The sequence below is a fragment of the Acipenser ruthenus genome, chromosome 1 (genome assembly GCF_902713425.1).
Source record: "Acipenser ruthenus chromosome 1, fAciRut3.2 maternal haplotype, whole genome shotgun sequence".
Taxonomy (NCBI): Eukaryota; Metazoa; Chordata; class Actinopteri; order Acipenseriformes; family Acipenseridae; genus Acipenser; species Acipenser ruthenus.
The window spans coordinates 65795306-65805109 of record NC_081189.1 but is presented as its reverse complement, the minus strand read 5'-3'; positions in this window follow the sequence as shown (position 1 = coordinate 65805109).

Genomic DNA, 9804 nt, shown 5'->3' with positions numbered 1-9804 from the left:
AAAACAAAAGGTATGGTGCAGTGGCGCGGGCGCCGTTTTATTCAAAGCAACCAAAAAAATAAATAAAATATTCAAACAAAAATAAACACTCGCTCACAGAGCAAAAATAAAAGGTTAAACAAAAACAAATCACGAACACAAAATAAACAATAAATAATACGATCCCAGGTCATGCTGGGCAGTTGCTGTCACTGTTCCTGGAATCTTTATGTTTTAGTTTCGTCTTCAAATAAATCTTCTCTCGCTCTCCGTCTCTCTCCTCGCTCTCTCCTCTTTAACAACCCCCCCTGAACTAGAGAGCTGCAGGCTTTTTATAACAGGTGACCTTCTGCACGAGTTTTAATTAATTATGTTGTGGATGGGGCTACCCATCCACACTAAACAAAACAAACCGGCTACGTCGTCATTTAATCAAAACAATAACACATACGGCACTCGCCGACATAAATACAATACAATAATAATAATACAAAATAAACACACTACACAGGGGCGGAGGGGGAGACCCCGATCTAAAAATAAATAAACAATACCATTAAACAGCAGGGCTTTTCTTCCGCCCTGCTACAGCACGTATAAGTAGAAATGTTTTACGCTCCCAAAAAAAAAAAAAAAATTTTGTAGACTGACTGGTGCATTTACAGTATTTTACAGTTAATAAAGTTGGAACACAAAAGTGAGGCCAGACATACTGGTTCCTATATATTTACAGTTTACAGGGATAAAATTTCAAACAAAAATGTGCTCGCAAAATTTTTCAGATACTGCCAAGCATGGTCTATAACAGGGGTCCCCAACCATTTTGAATGGAGGGCCATATTAAAAAATGGACTCACCTTTTGGAAGCTTAGGCTGGAATGATTGCTCTCTGGGATTATTTAATAATTGCCCATTAGATCACTTCCTATATAAATCTTGGGTAAACTCACCTGGGCGTTGCCGTCGCAACCCCAGTTGTAATCCTACAACTGTATCACCAATTCAAAATACAGACAGCACTTGTCGTTTTATTTTTACAGTCTGCGCTTCCTCATGCGTCGCTAGGATTTTGTTTATTGCACTGTTATATTTTCTGTGCTTTGGTCGTGAGCAGTTTGCCTTGGTTTGTTTATGTGCTGGTTGTCTGTACATTTTGTTTGGGGAGTGTTGTTAGGGGGGCTTGCCATGGCTCTTTCAGCTTCACGGTGCCCGCTTGTCCACCGCCATGATCTGTTTTGTTATGTTTTTACTTGTTTGTACAGTCCTAAGCCTGTCGCCTTGGCCCCACTGACCCATTCAGGCTCCAGAATTTGTAGCAACACATCCATTCTTACTAAGATTCCATTACCGCCGTGCCCCTTACTCTCACATCTGAGTTTGTCTTCATTAATTAGGGCTGTCCTATGCTTGCCCTGCACCTCTAAGTAGGCTCCAACAATGGCACCGTAGTGATACGCACATTGAATCATGGGATTGATTGTCCTATCCTTTTACCATCACCGTCGCAAGTCAAGCAGTTGCCGGTTTCTGCGGCTAGGAGTGTCCCTCTCATACGCCTCATCTACAGCATCCTCCCATGGCACTGTTATCCCTACCAGGTGAACAAGGCGTGCTGATCCAGACCACAAGACAATATCTGGTCAAAGGTTAGTGGTGGCAATCTCGGGTGGAAATATAAGCCATTGACCAACATCTGCCAGCATTTTCCAGTCTCTAGCAGCTTCCAGTTGTCCTGGGCAAGGATTGGTTTTAACACCTTTTCTTGGTGGTTGCTCTCCTGGGCGGAGGAATGTTGTCTTTTGTGTGTAATAGGGCAGCAGTGTGGAGTAGTGGTTAGGGCTCTGGACTCTTGACCGGAGAGTCGTGGGTTCAATCCCTGGTGGGGACACTGCTGTTGTATCCTTGAGCAAGGTACTTTACCTAGATTGCTCCAGTAAAAACCCAACTGTATAAATGGGTAATTGTATGTACAAATAATGTGGTATCTTGTACCAATTGTAAGTCGCCCTGGATGAGGGCGTCAGCTAAGAAATAAATAATAATAATAGTAATGTTTTGATGGAACTGGTGGCAAATTATTGGTCTTGTTACGCTTGTCTTCCAATGCTAAGGCCAAACATCGCAGCACCTGGTCATGGCGCCAAGTAAACTGTCCTTGGCTAAGAAGCCACCTTACATCCTGTCAAAATGTGCCTTAATGTTGCAGGTGATGAACACAAAGGACATGAGGGATCCTCTCCTACCCAGAGGTTTAGGTTCTGTGGTGATGGGAGAACATCATATGTTGACCTGATGAGGAAACTGATCCTGCCCTGTTCCATTGACCATAGGTCTTGCCAGCCAATCTTGCGTTGTTCCACACTCTCCCATCTCAGCCATTCTCCCTGCTTGGTCTGGGAAATGGCCTTTATGCACCTCATCCTCTCCTCCTGCTTTTGCACCTCGTTGACTACCAGCTTCCTCCATTGAGCTGGGGCTGCCTTGTGCCATGTAGGAGGAGCTGAACTGAGAACCCCTCTTCCATGCTGAACTTGCCCCATGATATCACCAATTCGAAGGGCAGCCTTTGCATCCTCCACAGCTTTCTTTGCCGCCCACTTTCTTCCAGTTTTCAACACAGGTGCTGCCTCCCTTACGCATTTGTCGCGTGACTCTACTAATGTCATTTCCAGTCGGACCTTGGCGCACTTAAACTCCTCAGAGCGGAGACTGGTAGCTGCAGTATTCCTTTACCATAAAGCCCCACTCTGCTGAGGCAGCATGGAACTCCCAACCATTTCCTGATGTATGAACTGATTAAAGCTTACAGCTTCTCTACTGTTGTCAAAGAAACCTCGTACACAGTCAGTGACCACAGCAACCTCGGCAGTAGACCAAACTGAAAGAACCAGAGTTTTAGTTTGCCTGGTAAAGCGCTGCTGTCTATGCTCTTCAACCCTTCCACTGCTTGTTGTCTAACTTCTCCCACATGAACTGTGTCCTTTAGATCCCCGTCGTACCATCTCCCAAGACTCTTCACTGGCTTCTCAGACACTGTTGGTATTGCCTCACCATTAATTTTTAGACTATTAAGGTATAGACAATGTCGACCCAGGGGACTTCTTTGACCTGAAAAAAGAAACAAGGACTAGGGGTCACAAATGGAGATTAGATAAAGGGGCATTCAGAACAGAAAATAGGAGACACTTTTTTACACAGAGAATTGTGAGGGTCTGGAACCAACTCCCCAGTAATGTTGTTGAAGCTGAAACCCTGGGATCCTTCAAGCTGCTTGATGAGATTCTGAGATCAATAAGCTACTAACAACCAAACAAGCAAGATGGGCTGAATGGCCTCCTCTCGTTTGTAAACTTTCTTATGTTCTTATGTTCCTTAGCTGTCTCCTTTCTCTAACTAAGCGTTCAATCTCCTCTGCCACCTAGACTTTCCAGGAATATTTTGTACTTTTTCCTTCCTTTTTTCAACTCCAAACCTCTCGCTTCCATATGCGTAGATGATGTCCCCAAATTTATCCAGCTTCTTTTCAACTGTTCCACTTAACCTTTCCAACGCAAAGCAGAGATCTGTGTTTACTGCGTCCCATGCAGTTTTCTCACAAGCTCTTGGCCATTTAACTCCAGGCTTGTGCCCGTTGAGGTTCTTTTCTCTCTTATGCTGGTTTGTCTGACTGGGTTCACAAGGATCATTAGGTTCATCACTAACTGTGTCCATGCAAGTCCTCCTCACGTCTATGACAGGGGTGCTGATATCCTGCGAACTGTGGTTTGCTTCCTGTCGCTGGATTTCATTCGACTGACTTGACTGACTTCGTAAGAAGAACTGAATCAACTCAAACTTGAACGAAATGAAAAAAAACACAATAAAAGCTTCCAAATGGGCTGTGAACATCATACACAACTGGCTTCAAGAAAAAAGTAAACCTGTAACCTTTCATTTACTGTCTCTGGAAGAATTGAACAGTCTCCTTAGGGAACTGGTATCCTTCCATAAGAAATAAAGATGGAGAGCAGTACAGCATTTCCAGCTTTATCAGTCTGCGAGGCAGAATCAATCACTTTTTGAAAAGTTAATTTAGCGAAATGTGCTGCATTTAATACAGCTAACAATGTATTCGTAGCAGTAATTAAAAAACTGAGACGAAGTGGAAATGACAAAGCAACGCACTATCCCCCCCAATAACACCTGCAGACCTGGGGAAGCTAAATTAGACTTAATTATGTAATGTACAAAGTTATATATGGCCATTAATGAATTACTATAATATGTTAATATAATTGGTATACAGAAATGTACTTCACATTTCAATAAATACATGTTATATTTACAATTAAACGTATGTTAATATATAGAAATAAACATGTTTATTCTTCGCATCGGGCCTTATAACACCCTCATTGTGCAGTTATCTCATGTTAACCCACCCCCTGTCGTACCTTAATGCTTCAGTAGCCTACTCTCTGATTATATTATTGAAGTTTTAATTTAAAGAATTACTAGCATTTTATATATATATATATATATAAAGAAAGAGTTATGGTATGTTTTTCAGAAAACAATTAATGTACAATTCCACAGGCTATGGTGGATATAAATGCCACTATTACTAGGGTGGACTAACAGAGCGTGATCAGGATCATCCCCTATGAGAAGGACAGTATGTAGCAGTTTTTAAATTGATGTAAGCTTTTTCCAGTAATTGTCAACCGCATATATATATATATATATATATATAGTAACACGATTGCACTCACTCGGGTTCGTGCCCCTTTAAAAATACGACCCAGAAACACAGGAAATTGAGTTTTCAGCGCTGTCGCGCTATTATTTTAATAAACACAAAAATAAAACAAATACAAAATAAACAAAATACAAACAAACACCTAACTCCGTTTGGAGCACTTACTGAACAGGTATTTCCCTGACTAACGGCTAAGCCGTTTACCTGACACACAAAACCAACACTAACACTCTTAACAAATCACTTACTCTCAGGACAGCGCGGAAGCAGAGCACCTTCCTTCTGCCTCCTTCTACTCAGCAGCTTCGAGCAGACTGACTGCTCTCCTTTTAAACCCTGCACCTGGATCTAATTTTCAAATAACGCCCAGGTGCGGATGATAATTAATAATAAAACAATTAAACAATTAAACTAAACAATAAAACAATTAACAAAACAATTAACAAATTAAATGAAACAATAAAGCAACTAATCCAAACAATTAACAAAATGTGCATTCTCTCGCAGGGAGGTTTTAACCCCCTCCCTGCTGTCTCACACAACCCGCTGTCTTACTATATATATATATATATATATATATATATATATATATATATATACTATTTGTCTGCTACACGTCTGCCCTAAAATATTTAAGTATGTTTGTGTGGTTTTATGTTTAACAGAGCTCTAAAGTCGCTACAAATAGTAAAATACAACAAAACCAGTTATATTAATAGTATAATAATTTCTCACCACATAATATCAATCTCACAAAATATCGTTATTTTGATTGTACTGTTTTTGCCTAAATTACATTCAGAAAAAAAAAAAAAAAATTATTCTAATTGTTTTTTATCATATACAGTTTGTTTTTCAGATGAGCGTCACAGTCAATTTTGTGACTAAACCACGGCACCATGTCTGTGGCACCTCCGTTTTCTGCAGACCTGATTGGCAGTAACTCTGACACACAGAACATAAAAAAAGGAATTTAAATGTTTGGAGGATATTTCGAAACCATACCCACCTACCAATCAACACAAAAGTAAATTATTGTTTAGTGTCAGAAAGATATACCTCTTTGAATGATCTTCTTATGCTGTGAGGTTTTATGGGATATAGGGGCTGGATTAAATGACGCACACTGGAGGTTTGGACCAGCATCAAGTCAAGTTCAGCCTATTCTCTGCTCTCAGACAATGCTAGGGTGCGAGTGCAATTGTTAGCGTTGAGAAGACGCCAGTGTGGGGGAAGCAGCAGTGGCGCCATTTCAGATTTCCATACAGAGGTGGGGGACAAGTGATGCTCTTGTTTATTTTTAAATAAAAACTTTAAATTTGGTTTATTATGGGAGCATTTTCTGTGATTATTTCCTATATTTTTTATAAATCATGCGATAACAAAATTACCAACACAGACCAAACATACAACTTTTAAAGCTAAGCAATCTGCAGTTGTGGCATGCAGACCCAGTACTAAGCTCATATATAAATTCAGAACACACTTCTGTACTGTTCTTGCATGTCAGCTAATCAACAGAATGCACTTCTGTAGTGTTACATCGAGCGTCGAATATATTTGCCGTGAAGGGATTATATTTGTAGTTCAAAGAGTTTTATTTAAAAATGGACTGCTTTCTGAAGAAAAGTATTAGAATGGGAGTAATGAAGGGAAGTCGATCGGCACTGCAAGCAAAACAAGTGCTGATAACAAGGATCCGATCAGCAGCAAAAAAAAAAAAAAACAAGAACACGAACACGAAAATATGATAAAAAAAATATTGCTGCAAGAGCTACTATTAGAGGCTTCTCTGTCTGGGTCACCTTCATGCCAAGTTTTTATTTTTGGTCACATGATGTCCCTTTAAAGTTATATTGAGCCGACTCCTTTTCTTAATTAAACTCTTGGAAAATTGTTAATTGTGAAACAAGATCACTATTGTTTTTCTCCTAAAATTTGAATGAGACTATGACACTGTTTCATTGATAATGTAAAATAAAAGAAAAAGGCTAATTATTTTTAATTCAAACCGAACACAAAAAGCAGTTAGATTGATTTTCCCGGACTTAATGACTCGTTACAAAAATGTTGTAACCTGTTTTGCAAATAATAGTTTCCTCTTAATTACGATTTAATCAAATCAATTTAACTTCCCCTGCTGTTTGCTTTTGGTTTGAATTGAAAATAAGGAGCTGCCTTTATTTTTACATTATCCATGAAACAGAATCATAGTCTCAATCAAGTTACGGGAGAAAAAACTGAAGAGAACTGTGATGAGGAGAGAAGGAATCCAAGCTGCAAATCTACCTCCCGACCAGGAAGGGCGCTAGGTAAGGTCGGTGGTCTTCTCAAGGATGGGTCGTCTCAAGGGGACATCTTGGGGAAAGGCTGTAGCTGTGGGGCGTGATTGGATAGAGCAAGGCGCCACACTGATCGCTGCTGTGTTTGTTTTTGTCTTCCGTTGAAGAGGAGGAATATGACAGGAGCTGAAGCCGTGGAGCCAGCACTCGCCCTGGAGCACTTACCCCTGCACACCAGCACAACACGTCCTTGCACCATTACTGCACCGGAGCCTGGAAAAGAGCTATAGGAAACTGGAATATTATTATTTGTTTATTTTGATTTTGTTACTGCAACCCTGCCAGTTTTCCCCATTACCAGCATTGGTTGTGGGGCGATTAAATCAATAAAGCTGTCCAGTTTTGAAAAATAAATAACTGCTTGGACTTGTTGTTTTGACCCACACCACTCACCTTCCTGACAGTTTCACAATCGACTCAGTTAAATTGAACAGCTCAAAAAAAGGGACAGCACATGATTAAAAATAAAAACCGAAAATGAAGAGCCCTACATATGGTTCAGGACATACGTGACTACAGTCGTTTTTTTGTTATCTTACTAATTATCAATACAATTTAGCTGTTGCTGCATTCGACTGCAATAAACCATCTCTTTTACAAGATTACCATACTTAATTGTTTACCATATTTAATGACGTACATTTTTGCATGTGCTTTATCTCTCTAGCATTCTAAACCTAAGTTACCAATACATTTTACTCTCCTATGATTTTAAGACATTTTCATCCTACAATGTAAATTGCAAAAACAGTAAAAAAAAAAAAAAAGTTTTTCTAAAATTACTGGTACAATTTATGCATGTGTCAGGATGTCTGACGTCTTCATTAATAAAGCTGTAAAACTTACATTTATTATATCTAAGCATCGCTTTTATGAAGACAATGAAGTCTGTATAAATGAACTAAACAACAGCAGATCTTAACACTAGCATTAGCTTTCTACTAGCACTAACTTGCTCTATAATGGACTTCCTAATTACATTAACAAAATAAAGATGAATTGTCAGTGACACAACATAGATACCTCCTGTTGTTAGGGAATTATGTAAATTCCGTTTTTATTATTTGAGCGTACAATTACACAGTCAGGGAGTACACCCTCACACATCATTTTGTAAATTATATTGAAGTGTTCTAAAACAATGTTAATAACAGTTATTATGTTAGTATGCTTGTGTGATTTTGGGTGGCAGAGAAATTCAGATTACCAGACTCCTTGTATCAATCATTCTGAGGTCTGATTCAATACTAGACCAATGTTGTACTGTGATGCAACTTTCCTGTCCAGTGCCTTCAGATGATCTTTAATCAATGGCACTCTAGAAATTGATTATTGTATTGTAGCCACTCCCTGTAGGCAAACATCAGAAAATCGCTGCAGTGCACCCCATTCTGATGAATGGGAAATTAGGCTTAGCTGCCCCTTCTGTAAACCATCTCTTCAGTTAAAAAGCATGCCTGAGTAGTTTTCATTTATTAAGAGAGAAATTCAGCTGCATCATCAGGGCAGATTAAAAGAACATCTAAAAATGTAAATGAGAAAATAGAACAGCGGTTTCTTTTAAATAGATACTGGTAGGAGAAAATAAAAGACAAATGTACAGGGGATGGGGGGGTCTTGTGGTGTAAATTATCAACGGTTAGCTGTTTTTTAATAAAACAATCCCATGTCAATCAGAAGTTCTAATTTTAATGTGCCAAATGATAAGAAACCTAAACATGACATACTCTGAAAAAAAAGGTTGTAGCAGTCTGTATTGAACAACAAAGTCCTGTTTTGATTTTATTGGATCATCACTAGAATCCAGAGATGCAGTAGTTTGTCAAACATCCAAGATGGAATGCTAGAATTCTAGGTTTTCATTAACTGTAACACTGGTGTTCCCCTCATATTATAAAACATGCTACATTTGATAGCATTATGTATTATTTATGGCACATGTCCATGTGATCTTGAGGTGTAGGAATTAATGTCTTAATTTATTCTCTACCCAAGTTCAGTAATTGTATCTGTACTGGAAACACGTTGTTCTTGTATAGGAGCTCACTAAATACAGTTCAAGGTTTACATGGAGATTAAACATCTGTGATGCAATTTTAAAGACATTTTGTTAAACCAAATTATTTCTATCCACCTGTCTCACATGACAAAACTGTCACATTTCATAGCATTAATTTAGTTTTCTATAGCATGCTATTTCCTGTGATGATATGCAAATGTGAGGGCTATGTTATCTTACACATCTTGTCATGGCTCTAAAAAGAGATTTATTTGTGTATTGTAGCATGAGAATGTGGAATGACATTCCTCTTGCGGCAGGTTCCTTGGGACCCACAGGGTGTGCTGCATTGGTCTTAGATGTGAATGTTATGCAGATATTCAACTACAAGGATAAAATATGTTCTTTTAAAAAGAAAACAGAAGTTCAGCTTTTGAAGTTCAAATACAGTATCTGTGCTTTAGCATCTGGTTTAGACATTAATTATTCAGAAGAACACACATACAGGTCGCTCACAATAACATACTGTGATGTACCTTTTTTTCATAGTTCAATTCAAGTGTTACTGTATCGAACTCGCGTTATAGTATTGACAGCTTTAGTAGCAAGTCATTTTCAAATGAAATTTGTTAATTAAATCAGTCCGTTAATGCTTTGAAATTGAGTCGGCGAGGTCGTTAATGAACGCATTTCTCGTTAAAAAGCTTAATTGTCGCAGGTCACCTACATCACTTCCTGGTCTCAGA